This window comes from Lepisosteus platostomus, chromosome 3 (assembly GCF_059453375.1).
Source record: "Lepisosteus platostomus isolate fLepPlt1 chromosome 3, fLepPlt1.hap1, whole genome shotgun sequence".
Taxonomy (NCBI): Eukaryota; Metazoa; Chordata; class Actinopteri; order Semionotiformes; family Lepisosteidae; genus Lepisosteus; species Lepisosteus platostomus.
Window position 1 is genome coordinate 72,599,386 of NC_142613.1, and position 14,970 is coordinate 72,614,355.

The 14,970-nt window shown below is 44.3% G+C and overlaps 1 protein-coding gene across 2 annotated transcripts in view; it reads left to right on the top strand.

Moving 5' to 3' along the window:
• The first annotated feature begins 434 nt into the window (after positions 1 to 434).
• LOC148675426 (ankyrin repeat domain-containing protein 6-like) overlaps positions 435 to 14,970 on the top strand; it is a 54,376-nt gene continuing 39,840 nt past the window's right edge. Inside the window, exon 1 of one of the 2 annotated variants that reach the window (XM_088626761.1) lies at positions 435 to 592. The gene's annotated coding sequence lies outside the window, so the exon portion shown is untranslated. The remainder of the gene's footprint in view (positions 593 to 14,970) is intronic. The other variant, XM_088626762.1, reaches the window with a different exon arrangement.

Sequence of the window (14,970 nt, forward strand, 5' to 3'; positions counted from 1 at the left end):
AAAAAGAAGAACGCTTGCTAAAAGTAAGCAAATGGTTTCTGCTCAAAATACGTTTACATCTATCTAAATAATGCCAACAAAGGTAGTTAAGCTTCAATCATAATTAAACCGTTGACGCCTTTTATCGTATTTAGATCGTTTCCAATGTTTACGGCAAATGGCACGTCGGCATCACACTCGATTTAATTTATTTTTTTCTTCTGCACAATTTCTGGACACTGCGGTGCACATATACAGTGATCAGCGCAGTATACGCACATTATGTATACAGTATATGTTTGGTCATACTTTTCAAGGACATCAGTTCTTAATTCGTGTGCTAAGTCAAAGCACCGAATGAATAAAAAATGGAAACGTTTTACGGTACCTTCAAAATAAGCGCCTCTTTATTTTTCACCACTAGAGGTCGCTTAACGATAGGCTTCCCAGCGGGCAGCGTGAACGCACTGAAGTTGGAAATGTTTCAGTTTCTTTCACGTTTTTGTTCTCACAGAGACTACCAGGGCAGTTATTAAGGCAGCTGTAAATCAAGCGCTTGCTGCGTTTATTATTCGTTTAAAAACACCCCGTTTGCAAGTCAGGATCACAGAGGGTAAGTTCAGGTCCGCTTCGGGACTTTTCTTTGGGCTGTTTTAGGTTTCCATAGCATTTGTAAGGCACCGGTTTTGTTTATGCTCAGTTTAAAGCTTTTAGTTACGAACTTTAAGGAGTCTTGAAACATATCCTTCCGATAAAAACAACATGCTGTTTATTGTTCTTTTTAGAATCCATGGGTACACATACACATCAGAAATATTAAGTTTAAGACGGTACATGTGCAAGAATGTGCATCGTTGTTGTAATGTGTCCGGTATTGGCCGTGTACGCGCAGTTGTAATTTATTTTCTCTTTAAGCGTATCCGTTTAAATGCATCGTAAAGAAAGTATGCCAGTGCGAATTTATCGTAGTATACTTTTGTTCTGGTTTTACGTTAGCTTCATTTTGTTTACACATAATTTTAAGATGCTTTAGCCCTGCTTTACTACACCGTATATTGGAAATCGTAGAGTGTACAGTGTGTTGGTATCCTCATCGACACTACTACTGAAGTGAGGTAAAAATCACGATATCAGTACGAAAACAGATTAAGGATTAACCGTGATAACCTAGTTTAAAAGTTGAGGGGCGGAGAAAGTGTGCTGGTCAGATTTCTATCGCCAAGTAATTTGTATCCGAGGAGAAGCACAGTGTAACTGCGTTTACCGTTTACAGTAATGTATGTTCACGCCTTGTTTTCTGTGAGTGCTTAGTTGAAGGGAAACGAATTGCGTAATTTATCTTCCTCTGATTTCATTTGAAAGACGAAGAAATTAACATAGTTCAGTTATCACAGATACAGTACATTCAGTCGATCGCTGCGTATTATTCTTAACGGTAAAATAATCATGAGAGTCTGTGTAATATTCTGGTTGGTGTGCTCGCATTTAAAAGTATGAGCGTTTGTATGGTGTTATCTATACTTTGATGCCTGGCTTTATTAAAGGGTGATAAAGGGGTGTACTAAAGTTGAAGTGGTCTTGTAAAAAATTAAATTGGAAAGTTGACAGCGATGTAGAGGTCGAATTTCACCTGGGGCTCCGTTGCCCTGATTGTGATGATGACTCAGTCCGGAGCAGCGCAGCACGCGAGTGGAGTGGGGCTCGCGGTGCACTGCCGCCTGACACACATGCAAGCGCGTCTTAGTCCGCAGAGTCATTGCGCCTGGTCTTGTTCGGGCACTGCCACCTGACACACATGCAAGCGCATCTTAGTCCGCAGAGTCATTGCGCCTGGTCTTGTACGGCCACTGCCACCTGACACACATGCAAGCGCATCTTAGTCCGCAGAGTCATTGCGCCTGGTCTTGCACGGGCTCAGCCAGTGCAACCTTTAACAGGCATGCCTACTGTATGTTCAAGTACAGCATCAGAATCTTTGTAAAATACTTCATCTCGTATCTGCACTGCAGCGAATCAGGCAGATGGCTTATCTTCTTGTACCCGGTTCAAGTTGGTCTTTTCTTTTGAATGATATAATTAGGGCTCTGGATTTAGAAACTGTATTTGTGATTCACCTAACTGGAGTACATCCACGCACAAGAGTTTTACAGTGTCAGTGCCCTATAGAGACTCTGCTTGACATTTTAGTGTTGTGTAATATTGTACAGTAAATAGTGTATTCTAGCATAATAGTGCTTCTCAAGAATGAAAGGTATGTACAGTATTTGAACTAGTTTTTACTTAACTTGATTAATCTTGATAAACAGCAGCAGGTATATTTGACAGAGGTTCCCAAAGATTTAGCACAGTCTTTAAGTCTTCAGTAATAAAAGACAGGATTACAAAGAATGATTTTAAAATTTGATTAGCATATTATTCCCAGAGACAGTGGTGTTGCGATAATATAATATTACAACCTGCTAATGTTTAGAAATTTTAGGTTTAGTTAGTACAGTAGCTCAATATGAAACTTATTGTGTTACTCATACTGTACATTAATGGTTCCCCAAGGGATAATCAGTGAACTCAGTGATAATCGAATAAAGACGCTGTAAGAGCAGATCACGCAGTGGAAGAGAGGCCTGTTGCGGTTTTGTCATTGTGGAGGTACAGCTGACTCAAGCCACAACAGCTCAGAGCTTATCCTGCTTCCCAGGGTGTTAAATGAGCAAAGAGCTCCTACAGTACCTCCCAGCCTGGATGAGTCAGCAGTTCATCGCCGAGCCCCTCAGCATCCTCCACTCTCCCTCCATGTGCTGTAGTTAGGCGGACTGGAGCTACTGGGGTAAAGGACCTCAGTCTAGGTACAGCAGCACTGTCCACAACAGGGACTCGAACCCACACCCTGCCAGTCAGGAGTCCAGAGACTTTTCCACTCCTCTGCTACACTGCCCTTTCGGCCTCAGGTGGGCTCAACGGTAATAATACAAACAGTAGCCACTGAGCAGCGCTGGAAAGGCCTAATGAGGTTTATTACAAAAATCAGGGAAGGATGACGACAGCCAAGGTCAGTCAGGCTCCACTGGCAGTAATTCGCAATCACTCCTGCTGTCACTTCCTCTCCCGAAACACCATAAATCCCGTACTGGATCCCCTTCTCTCCCTCCGTCTCCCCTCCTCCCCCTCCGCAGCTGCCCCCTGGTCACTCCTCACTCCTCAGGAGTCCTGGCCTCCTCGTCCTCTCTCCAGCAGGTTGTTTACTGTCACTAAAATACTCCGCAGGCCTTTCAATACACTCGCTGTAATTGTTCCTAGCGAACCTCTATCCGAGCCTGCCCTTGATGTGGCACAGTAGCCGTGCCTCCTGGCTGAGCGCTGGCTCAGAGCAGCAGTCAGGCTGTGGCGGTGTTGGGAGGAGAAGTTGCTGGAAGCCTGGTTATTAGCCTTTGATCTTGCCGTTAAAGCTCTGGAGCCTCCTGCCAGGTTTATAGTGACAGTTTTCTCTCCCCGATGGGTGGGAAACCTGTTTCGTATTCACTGTATTCCCTGTTACACTGTATTGTTCTGCACATGACAAAAACAAGGTTAATGTCTGTCAGATTTCTGGATCATATCTTCGGCAGATCATCTTTAAAGCCCAGAGTGATTTCAGTATCGCCTTGGTGCCGGCTTCGTTAAAAATACGGAATTACCTGGTATCAGATTATGAGGCATACCTGTTCTACGTTAAGTATTCTTGTGATGTTTTATGTATTAAAACTTCTAGGGTACTACTACCACTGTATACAATATATACTGATGGGAAAAAGAAACGCAACATCTTCTGGAATGAGAAAACTATAGTATAACTTGTGTACTTTCACAAAAAGTTGTCAATTTGTTTTAAGCCCTCTGACCAGCAATACAGCTTGTGCAGTGAGGCATTGCAACTTGCCAATCACACAAAAACTCGTTAGGTGCACTTTTACCCAACGAGGTCCAGGTGGACCAATGCCTGATCAGGTCACATTTAAAACCTTCAAAGGTTAGGTCACTGCAAGAAAAAGGCCACAGTTTTCTATGCATTCCATAATGCCTGGAATGTCACCAGAAGCAAGGGAGAGGGCCATCAGCATGCTGCAGGCAGGCCTGTCATGTGCCAGCATTGCCAGACACTATGGAGTGAGCCGCTCCACTGTGTCCCGACTGCAGAGAGTCCATGATCTGGTCGCCCTCGAGTGACCACACCAGAGCAGGACCGACACGTCAGACTGGTCCCTCTGAGAGATCGGTTCAGATCTGCCACCCGTACTGCTGCTGAAACTGCAAGCAGGCACAATGCCCGCCTCAGTGACAGGACAGTGAGGCTCCATGCTGCTGGCCTGAGAGAAAGGTGACCTGTCAGAGGCCCTCTGCTCACACCTCCTAGACGTCACACCTGACAGGCTTGGGCCACACAGAGGGGCTGATGGACTCGTCAGCAGTGGCATCAGGTCCTCTTCACAGACGAGTCACTCTTCAGCCTGTTCCACGCAGACGGGAGGGCCAGAGTGTGGAGCAGGAGGTGTTGCATTTCTTTTTTCCATCAGTATAGATAATACCATACAGTATACTGTATATGAAGTATAAATAAAAAACAAATAATCCTTTCCTTATTTTTACATTGGTTTAATGTTGGTTTTTTCAATATAAAGATGCAGTTGGAATGACAAGTAGGAAACCAATAAATATATCTTACAAATATCACAACATAATGGCATTTAATGCCATTCTTGATACACTTATTTTTAAATATCTAACCCTAAATATCTGGTAGCTTACTGTTTGGTGTCTCTAAGCACTAACCACAACTGCATGTAGCTCTCCCTAATGCTGGTACTTGTTTGACCTCATGATCTATGAAAACATCATTAAATGTTTAGTGCTTTAACATGTAGCAGTGTGGAAAAGCAGGGTGTTTAAGTTTGATTCCAAAGAGAAAAAGTCAAATTCTAAAGAATAAAAGCATGATATGTGGTGTTTGTTGCATATTCTCTTATATTCTTTTAAACATCCTATTTTAAGACAGCTGGTCATTCCATTGTGTACTCTATGTCTACCTGACGAGATACGGTATATCAGACACAATATGTGACGTGCTGATATTTGCAAGAATCCGTTTTTCCACCTCGTCAGTGACATTATTGCCTCTGTTAACATCATCAACCACATTCTCAAGAGCAAACTTGTGTTTCAAACCCAAGTTCCTGGAACAAACTGTGTGTGCAGAAGAAGGGATGGGTGTGTCAAGGTACTGTATATATATTGAATACCTCACTGTAGTTTATTGTCAATCCAATAACAATCTGGAGAATACTGAAGAGTTACTGTAGTCAGGATTTGTTTTTGTGCAAACTGGATTTCAGTAACAGTAACTTTAGACTACACTACACCATTGCATACTCGCTGGTCTGACTGTTGGTTATTTCAACTCAGAACAGAAAAGGTGTAATAAAACGATGGTGCTACATGAATACTCCATTGGCAACATGGTGGGGCTGTGGTTAACATTGCAGGGCCCTGGGTTCAATTTCTGGAGTTTGCATGTTCTCCCCATGTTCGCATGGGTTTCCTCCGGCTGCTCCCGTTTCCTCCCGCAGTCCAAGGACAGACTAGTGAGTTGACTGGCTTCTGGTGTGTGTGTGTTTGTTACTACTGTATGTGAGCCCTGCAATGAACTGGCATCCCACACAAGTGTTTACTATAGTGAATTTGCCTGAGGCGTTTCACACCTTTCCAGTGGTTTTATGGGGTTTTTTTGGTGATGGATTTCCATTGTTTCACTCTTTTTGTTGACCGCTGATCCACAGGAGCAACATGATGAAAGTTTCCAATGTTTTCTTTTAGTGGATTCTTGAGGAGCACACTGCCCACTGTTCTTACTCACCACTACTCATTTATACCTACTGTAGGTGGTAGTAGTTCAGGTGGGTAGCTGCGTCAGCATGCGTAGGCTGCAAAGGAACAAGTAATAGGTTTATTCCATGCTGAAAAAAAGAAGAAAGAGAACACAACGTTTCGGCCGTGGAGCCTTCTTCAGGTGTCAAGAAGAGCCTTCTTCACACCTGAAGAAGGCTCCACGGCCGAAACGTTGTGTTCTCTTTCTTCTTTTTTTCAGCATGGAATAAACCTATAACTTGTTCCCTTATACCTATTGTATATGTCCCAGCAAACCGCAGTGTAACAGTCAGGAGAACTTAAAGCACACAGAGTTGGATAGTTCCAGCCCTAACAATAGAAAATCGTGTGTGAGGTGAATTCGCTGAGTAAATGGAGATTGAATAGGTCAATTGTGTGAGAAACAGGTTAAGGTAGTCTGAGCTTTTTTTTATTGAAAGATGATCTGCCCATGCCCTGTGGTTGAAACACTCGGGTCTCTGTCAGATGTTATAGTAATGGCAGATTCATTAGCACGCCTTCTGGATTTTGAAGAAAACAAGGCCAGAAATCCCCTTAGGCAAGTGCCAGTACAGTATTCTCAACCTGCTGCATCAAAGGGGCTATCTTTCCATTAACGTCTGATCCCTGGACACTTTACAAATGATTTAGTGCTCACTGTACCGTGTTTTAATGAAAGTAGTGCCCAATCACAGCTAGGTCGCTTTTCTTACCCTCTTTTCCCCATCATACCTTTATCTCACAAGATGTTAGCTCATGGCTGCTGTTTAAGAACACACTGCAAACCGCAATAAATTCTTCGGGGGAAACCCATTTTAGGTCCTTAAAACACTTTAGCAGTAAAAATGATTTGAAATTGAAGTATAATTTTTTTTGTGGGTTGTCCTTCAGGAGGAACAGCTGGTTAACAGGACAGGTAGCTGCCTGGTGTCCTCTTACACACATTGACTGGGTTGCATTGCATGCCAATAAATTGTTTTAATGAGCTTATTTTATAGTATTGTGTCTAAGTGTCATCACTAAATTGATCAACATATTCCCCATAAATGGGTAAAAAAAAGGTTCTTTGAAATTCCGCAACATTTAATGTGAAAGCCACCAAACCAGGTATATTTTAGACTAATACTTATCTGCACTGCAACATTTTTGCCTTCCTTCCCGCCTCATGAACTGTACTGTGAAAGATTTTTAGTTCTGTATTTGCAGACGCATCATGACCTGTTGGCGCTTAACTCGTGTCCCAGTGTTATGAAATGTAATTCCTTTTTTAAAACCATCCGGGCAGGGAGCATGCACGCTGGACATGCAGTACGTAAATGTGCCGTATCAGCTATCTGCATGATTTCAAAAATAATAAAGGAATTCTCAAGCCCGATCAGCCCCGTGTTTCCGTCAGGTACAGTATGAGGTGTTTTCAGTATCACTAATCTCAGAGTTCGTTTGGACTGAAATTAGAGCAACGGTAACTGGTGGGTCAGATAACCTCACTATTGGACTGATTCCCCAGCATGTTTGACACGGGGCAGGGACAGATGTGTGCTCTCTCGTCAACGGTCACATGCGAGCAGCTGGCTCTTAAAAGCGACACGTTTACTGTCAGAAACGTCCAGGAGGAAACCCTGTCTCCTTCCCCTGCCAGCCTGGCTTCCTCACCCAGCTGTCTGCCCCGGGGCAGTGCCCCACACATGCCCACCTCCTAAAAGAGGGACACTTTGTTTTTCTCCGTCTCGTCCAGAAGCTGTAATTTGCTGGATTCCGGTAACATTATCCGTTTGGCAGCCCTTGTCATAAATCTTGCCGCTCTCTGGCTTCAGTCATTTCCTGGACCTGTGCTGGCCTCCCTTTCCCATTAGTCATCCCTTTTACCTGAAACGCTGCTTCGCTGTTCTTGGAGGAACTTGAGAGGGCGCGGGGAGGGCCTCTGCTCTATCATGACGGATCGGAGTCACCCCTCCAGCGTGAGCCTTTGTTTGGAGTGGCACTCCCTGGCAGGCAGAGAGGGGGGAGAGACGGGCAGGGCTGGGGGTGAGGAGAGGTTCTCAGTAGCTTTGCCCGCATAATGTGTTTGTAAAACACATTTTCATGCTTGAACCGCTTGCTTTCTGCGTGTGAGGTTCACAGCTGCCGGAATTTCTCATGAAAAATGTTGCACACGGAACAATTTTTTTTTTTGCCAGCTTGTTTGGTCATCTCTTTCAGTCTTAACATAGGCATTTGAGAAACAACACTGCTGACGTATTTTAGACCAGTACCAGTACATATTGTAGCGCCCCCATCAGGCAGTGATGGGGCACTGAGCAGACAGGCAGTGGGGCAGGTGATGTCAGCCCCAGGAGAGCATGCTGGGATAGTTGGGAACTGTCAGGAACGTTGTTGACTCTTGGGACTCAGGGGGAGGGGCAGAGGTTTACAGTACGCATGTGGCTGTCCCATCCTCTCTGGCCTCAGGTTCCCACCCTGCCCTGCCTGGCCTCAGTGAGTCAGGACCCCCACCTTCACCCTGTGTCACAGGTGCTTTTGTTTGTGCTGGCTGGTGAGAGCAGTCTTCTTAAGGATTTCTATTTGTGTTTTCCATAAAATGTGTTTTAACTGCTTGAAACCATCAAAGCAGTGTTACTTTATAGCATTTTTACTACTCATGCATATTTAAATAAGCTGTCTTTGTTTAAATCCTACTTTGTTGCTAGAAATAATTTAATAGTACTGTTTCTTTTTTCATTTTTTGTAGTTGAGTAAATGTTTTCCTTTGAAGTTGCCTTGCAAAGGCAGTAATTTAATAAATTAAAGTTCCTACTTTAAAAACACACTACCGTGTCGCTGCTTGCAGAAGTTAATAATAATGGAGAGCCATGAATTTGGTATTTCCTGATTATTCACTGTGAGTGTCACTGGGGAGTACAGTCTTCTTTCACCGGCAGGTATTGAGATTACATCAACATTGTCCTTGCGCTGGAGGTTAGCTTGTTTCCTGCTCTGCTGGTTACTGCTTGTTAATGGACGGAAATTAATTGTTTTTCTCCACTATATTGTGTGACAGAAGCTACTAGACTCTTACTCCTGTGGAACTAACAGTGTTCAGTTTCCTCCACCCATTAGTATCTGTGCATAAAGGTATCTGTGCACAATTCACAACTAAATGGGTCCTGTAACATTTCATATACTGTGTACAGTACAGCATAATCAAAGACAAGAATGGAATATAATTTGTTTGATGTGAATATTTTAAAAAATGTTTCCAGACTGTGTAGATCAGTACGGGGGGTGGCTCTCAGCAATGAAATTTTTTAATACAGCAAGGGATGGGGTTTGTGGACAGAGACAAACAAACAGGCTTAACAGAGCAGTTTTATTATCGCGACTCAAATAAAAGAGTCTTGTGTTTAAAAGTCTTTGGACCTACATCAAGTTCAAGTTCGAGTTGACTTGTCATTCCTGCCATAGACAGGTATACAGAGGAGCGAGATATCGTTCTCCAGGTCTACGGTGGGAATACAGACAAGGGCTGACAGGACAATGTGACAGTGGGATAGGTGTTATGCAGGTGCTTGGCTTGGCTGACTGAGTCCTGGTGCGGTCTGAGAGGTGATGTTTCTGTCCGCTTGTCCCGAAGAGGCCTTAGTCCTGCCTGTGTAAACTTACAGACTGCTTGTCTTGCCATACACACTCTTCCTTCCTTCTTGCTAACGAAGTCTATGTTGGAACGTGTTTCTTTTGGTAATGTTTTGTTTTCCATCACTTTATTTCTCTTAGAATAAAATACTGTCATATTACCCGTCCTTTTCAGTTTTACACTGCTGTGTTAACCGGTTAGCCTGCAGCTGGCTGAGCTTGTCATTAAACATGCAGAACCTTTAAGAGTGCGGTGGAAGTGAATATTTAGGCAAGAATCTTTTTTCTTTGTTTTAGTCTCACGTTCTTCTGTGACTTTACACTTTGACATTTTTTTATGAGGCTGACATTTACAGTCTGGAATTTAGAAAGATCACTCGTATGACAGCCTATATTCATTTTTGCAATGTATGAAATATTATTTTTTTCAGTTCAGTATATGGCACTAAATGGGTTCTGCTTACTTGGAAATGTACGTGCTACAAATGTGTGTGACACTTTATTTCTTGTTGTCTGATGGTCATAGGGGGTGGCATGATACAAACGTGGAACTCATGGTCATTCCTTCATCTGGAACACTAGAAAAATGAGAGAAATGCCAGTGAGAACTGATAACTGTTTTCAGTTACATTCTCTCACGTACTCACTGCTCTAAACCTTAGGTGCTAGTCAAATACCTTTCAGAAGTTACAGAACAGTGTCCAGAAGGTACATTTCTCTGGCTCCCCAGCAGGGTATAGAAACAGATTGCAGTATTGCTTGAGGATACGATCAAAAGAATTGGGGCGTAGCCTCCCGAATGCTAGATTTACAGTTTATTGCTTTTTTAAATTGGTTCTAGTTAAAAATACCACTGCGTGTCTCAGAGTGCTTCCCAGAGAATATATTAATCAGCGCACACTTTATGTCTAAAATGCCGTCTGGAAATGAGAGGAGATATATTGAATTCAGAAGAACGCGTTTGGAATGTCGTTGCATGCATGATCTGCAACGAAACACTTTGCTCATAACAATGTGTTGGCACTGTTTGGGTAGGCAAATACGGTTGTGAAAGTTTTGTTGGAACAATAGATTTGTTGAGACCCAGGTGAATTATTAACAGGCTGCACGGTCTGTGAGCTAACGTAATGAATTATTAATTAAAAATAGAAGGGGACACTGAATGACTTGAGTGGTGTGTGATCAATGCAGATTCTTTAGTTTTTTTGGTGCAGAAACTGTTTTTGTAAAACACGGTTATGCCTGTACGCCGCTTTAGAGAATTGTAGTGCTGTGCAAACAAAGGCAGCAAATCTTCACATCTGCCAACATGTTAAGGCAAAATGTGTTGAGCACAGGAATCAGGCACATAGGTGCTCCCTGTGCACTCTGCTCTACTTATGGATGGACAGCCTCACTCTAGACCATATACTGGGACTTCATTATCCCAGAGGCCAAAGGTCTTCCAAATGGCACAGCTTTATGTCTAGTGTAGGAGTGAAAGAAAATAAAGCCTTTTAAAGTTTCTTTTCAGTGTCTGTAAAGCCTTGATGGTATTAAGAAAAGTAACTGTGTTTTTGTTTAATACTTGGACACGCACCAGAGACTTTGCAGGAATTATGCTCTTCTCGTTCTTGAACAGAATGTTTGATGATAAATCCGATTGCTTTCCTGCTTGAGCTTTTGTGAGTCTTTGCGTGCGTCACCCATGTCGGAGGTGGGTGAAATGAAGTCCTGTTATGTGTAAAACACTTTGGGATCCTCCAGGGTGAAACGTGCTACAGTATAGAAATACAAGGAATTTTAATAAGGAATGTAACTGTTCATCATGTATATTCTGCCCACGGAAAGTGAAAATAACCCAACTCTTTCCCAATACACACATTTAAAAAAGAAGCGAGATATTGCAGTGTCCAAAAGCTGCTGTTCCAAATGTTGACTCTGGCCAAGTCACTGGCCTCAGCTTCTTCTAGCACGATAGTTGTGAGATGAATGATGGGGCCTGTGAAGAAGATGTCAGAGAGCACGGAGGTCACCTTTTCTTTTTGATAAATTGGACATGGGTGAGTAGTGCGGGTGTGTTCCGATGGGACAGCAGCAGATGTGGCCTCTGCTCTTCGGACAAAGAGCACCGCCAACTGCTGCAGCTCCCTGGGGTCCTGTGATGTTGCCAGAGGCCCGCCGAGGTGCGTTGTGGGAAGGAAAGACAGATGGGAAGGGGCTGGGTGAATGACAGCTTCCTAATAGTGGCAGATACTAAACAAGGTGACAGACATTACAGAGGGTTCTAGTTGCACAGAGCAGTAGCAGCACTGCTGTAAACACATTTGTGATGGAAGACCAGGTTATTTTTTGATGGTACAAAAAATGTCTTTCTATCAGTCCTCCACCCAGTATCCCTATCTTAGTTGAGATCTGATTTCCTGTGTTGCTGTTGGAAATGGCCTCCAGCTTTTATCACTGGAAGACGCTCTTTCTGTCTGCAAGTGAATCGTAGTGCTGTGTTGAAAACCCTTTGTTACCAGTGTGGCGTATTGTACCGTTAGTGGGAGGGAACACCTCTCTGTACACCTTTGATGCAGCAGACTGCCATTTAAACCTCAGGAGATGATTTCATGGGATTGTATCAAATATTATTGAAGGGTGTATTCCACAATCAAAGATAAGAGGTTGAAAGATATACTTACAAAAATATCTGCTTGCTGGTCTAATTTCCATGTGCACATTCTCTGAGTCATGCCCCGTATTTGAGGTTGAGAAAGCTGCTTGCTGCCTTAATGTGCTAATAGGGAACTGTTGGCTTTTGCTAATATACAACAGCAGTTCATGTCTTCAGGAACTTCATTCTAATTAGGTAACAGTATTCATGCAATATAATTAGACTAAAATTCCACTTTCTTTGATAAGTGTGGTAACTGTGTGTAACAGACAGAGAAGTACTCTTTATGAACTTGTATTCATTTCAGATATTGCAAGGACAGAGCAAACAATGCCACACCCCAGTCCCCTCCCAGTCCCTTCCCTGTGACCCCAGTCCCCTCCCAGTCCCTCCCCTGTGTCCCCAGTCCCTCACCTGTCCCTCCCTTGTGTCCCCAGTCCCTCCCCTGTGACCCCAGTCCCTCACCTGTCCCTCCCCTGTGACCCCAGTCCCTCCCCTGTGACCCCAGTCCCTCCCCTGTCCCTCCCCTGTGACCCCAGTCCCTCCCCTGTGACCCCTGTGACCCCAGTCCCTCCCCTGTGACCCCAGTCCCTCCCCTGTGACCCCTGTGACCCCAGTCCCTCCCCTGTGACCCCAGTCCCTCCCCTGTCCCTCCCCTGTGACCCCAGTCCCTCCCCTGTGACCCCAGTCCCTCCCCTGTCCCTCCCCTGTGACCCCTGTGACCCCAGTCCCTCCCCTGTGACCCCTGTGACCCCAGTCCCTCCCCTGTGACCCCAGTCCCTCCCCTGTGACCCCTGTGACCCCAGTCCCTCCCCTGTGACCCCTGTGACCCCTGTGACCCCAGTCCCTCCCCTGTGACCCCAGTCCCTCCCCTGTGACCCCTGTGACCCCAGTCCCTCCCCTGTGACCCCAGCTCCTCCCCTGTCCCTCCCCTGTGACCCCAGTCTCTCCCCTGTGACCCCAGTCCCTCACCTGTGACCCCAGTCCCTCCCCTGTGACCCCAGTCTCTCCCCTGTGACCCCAGTCCCTCCCCTGTCCCTCCCCTGTGACCCCAGTCTCTCCCCTGTGACCCCAGTTCCTCCCCTGTGACCCCAGTCTCTCCCCTGTGACCCCAGTTCCTCCCCTGTGACCCCAGTTCCTCCCCTGTGACCCCAGTCTCTCCCCTGTGACAGTGCTACTCCCTCCCTTCAATGAATACAGAAAGCTGTAATGGAAGTACAGCGTAATAAGGATCTGATCACGTCCATAACAGCACTCCAAGCCTCCACTGCCTCCACTGCCTTCCCTCACTGTGGACCTGAGTCCCATACCAATAAATAATGTCAGGAGACAGAGTTGCACTCTAGAGTAAAGCATCAGTACAATTGACACATCAAGACCTTCAATGCCACCTTACAATATACCACTATGACGGTTGCATTAAAATCAGATTAAAAGTTTCTGTTCTATTTAACAGACCACCTCCTAACCCCCTACTTCACGCTCACAGAAAAAAAAGGGGCCATTGGGAAATATTTGTCATGAAAATAAGTATTTTATTGTTGGATCTTTCTATGTCAGGTGCACCAAATGTTCGTGTTATATAGAATCTTTTAAAAGTAATCACCCCAAATCCCTTTTTGCGATAGATGAGAAGCACAAAATCAAATTACAAAGACAAGGAAACAAATCAAATACAGAAGTAGTCATATAAACCTCTCTAAAATAGTAGGCCTTCGCGACAGATTTAAAAGCACGCATTGTGGCTGAGTCCCTAATTTCTTTTGGGGTTGGTGTTGCAGGGCTTGGGGACAGAGCAACAAAAAAAGCACAGAGTGCAGACACGTAGACAAGCAGCTGGAACAAACAGACTGGAATCAGCTGAGCCGAGGTCGGGTGGAGGGGAGTTCATAGATCACACTGGGCAGCTATACCATGTAAAGTAAGGACGTCCCATCCTGGTCCTGGACAGCCTGTGTGTCTCCAGGTTTTCGTCCCACCTCAGCATTTACCAATTGTAATCTTCCCTTTATTGCTTTAACTGGATGAGTTGAACAACTTCTTACAGCTTTTCAGGTGCTGCTACTTTAAAGAGACCTTGAGAACCCAGAGCAGCTCTGGTCCTCTAGGACCAGGATTGGACACCCCTGCAGGAAGTGGAGGCCTTTTAAATCAACTCGAGCACTGGCAGGAAGCAAGGGGGCAGGGGTGATGAGCTCACCTGTCTGTAGAGGATTCGGGCTACTGAATGCTGCATGTTGTAACTTGCTAGGTGAAGTTTAGAGGGTTACAGTTATCAATCCTTGAACATACTATCATTTGAACCAGTTTTCCAGTTATTGATGCAGACAGGATGTAGCCCGGTAATATTTCCAATCTGGAAAAATAAAGTTTGTACAAAATCCTGCAGTGTTTCAAAATCAAGCCAGGATAAAATCATTCTTCATTTTGGACCTCAAGCTCAAGGTGCCATCAGTTAACAAGGTTAACTAGTACAAGGTAACAAGTTATCTAGTACATAACTAATGGAAAGAACCTAATCACATGACCTCAAGTCTTAATTAAGATACAGAAATGTTGTCTAAGATCTTACTACTGTATATACTGTGACAGAAGTGTAATCAGTACTTAATACGGTACTTAGTACTTAAAACAAGTACTTCGGTGTCTGGTTAAGTGTGAAAATAGATGTAAGTTTTATCCACATGGAAATATTAGTTCCGTCTATGTAAGTTTAGTATTTAGAAGTTGAGGAAACATTGAAAAGCAGGGGTCCCAGTATTGAGCCCTGTGGAACACCTGATGTAACAAGTCCAACCTCAGAACTAAAACCACCAAGAGAAATTAAATGTTTGCAATCGGCTAATAAG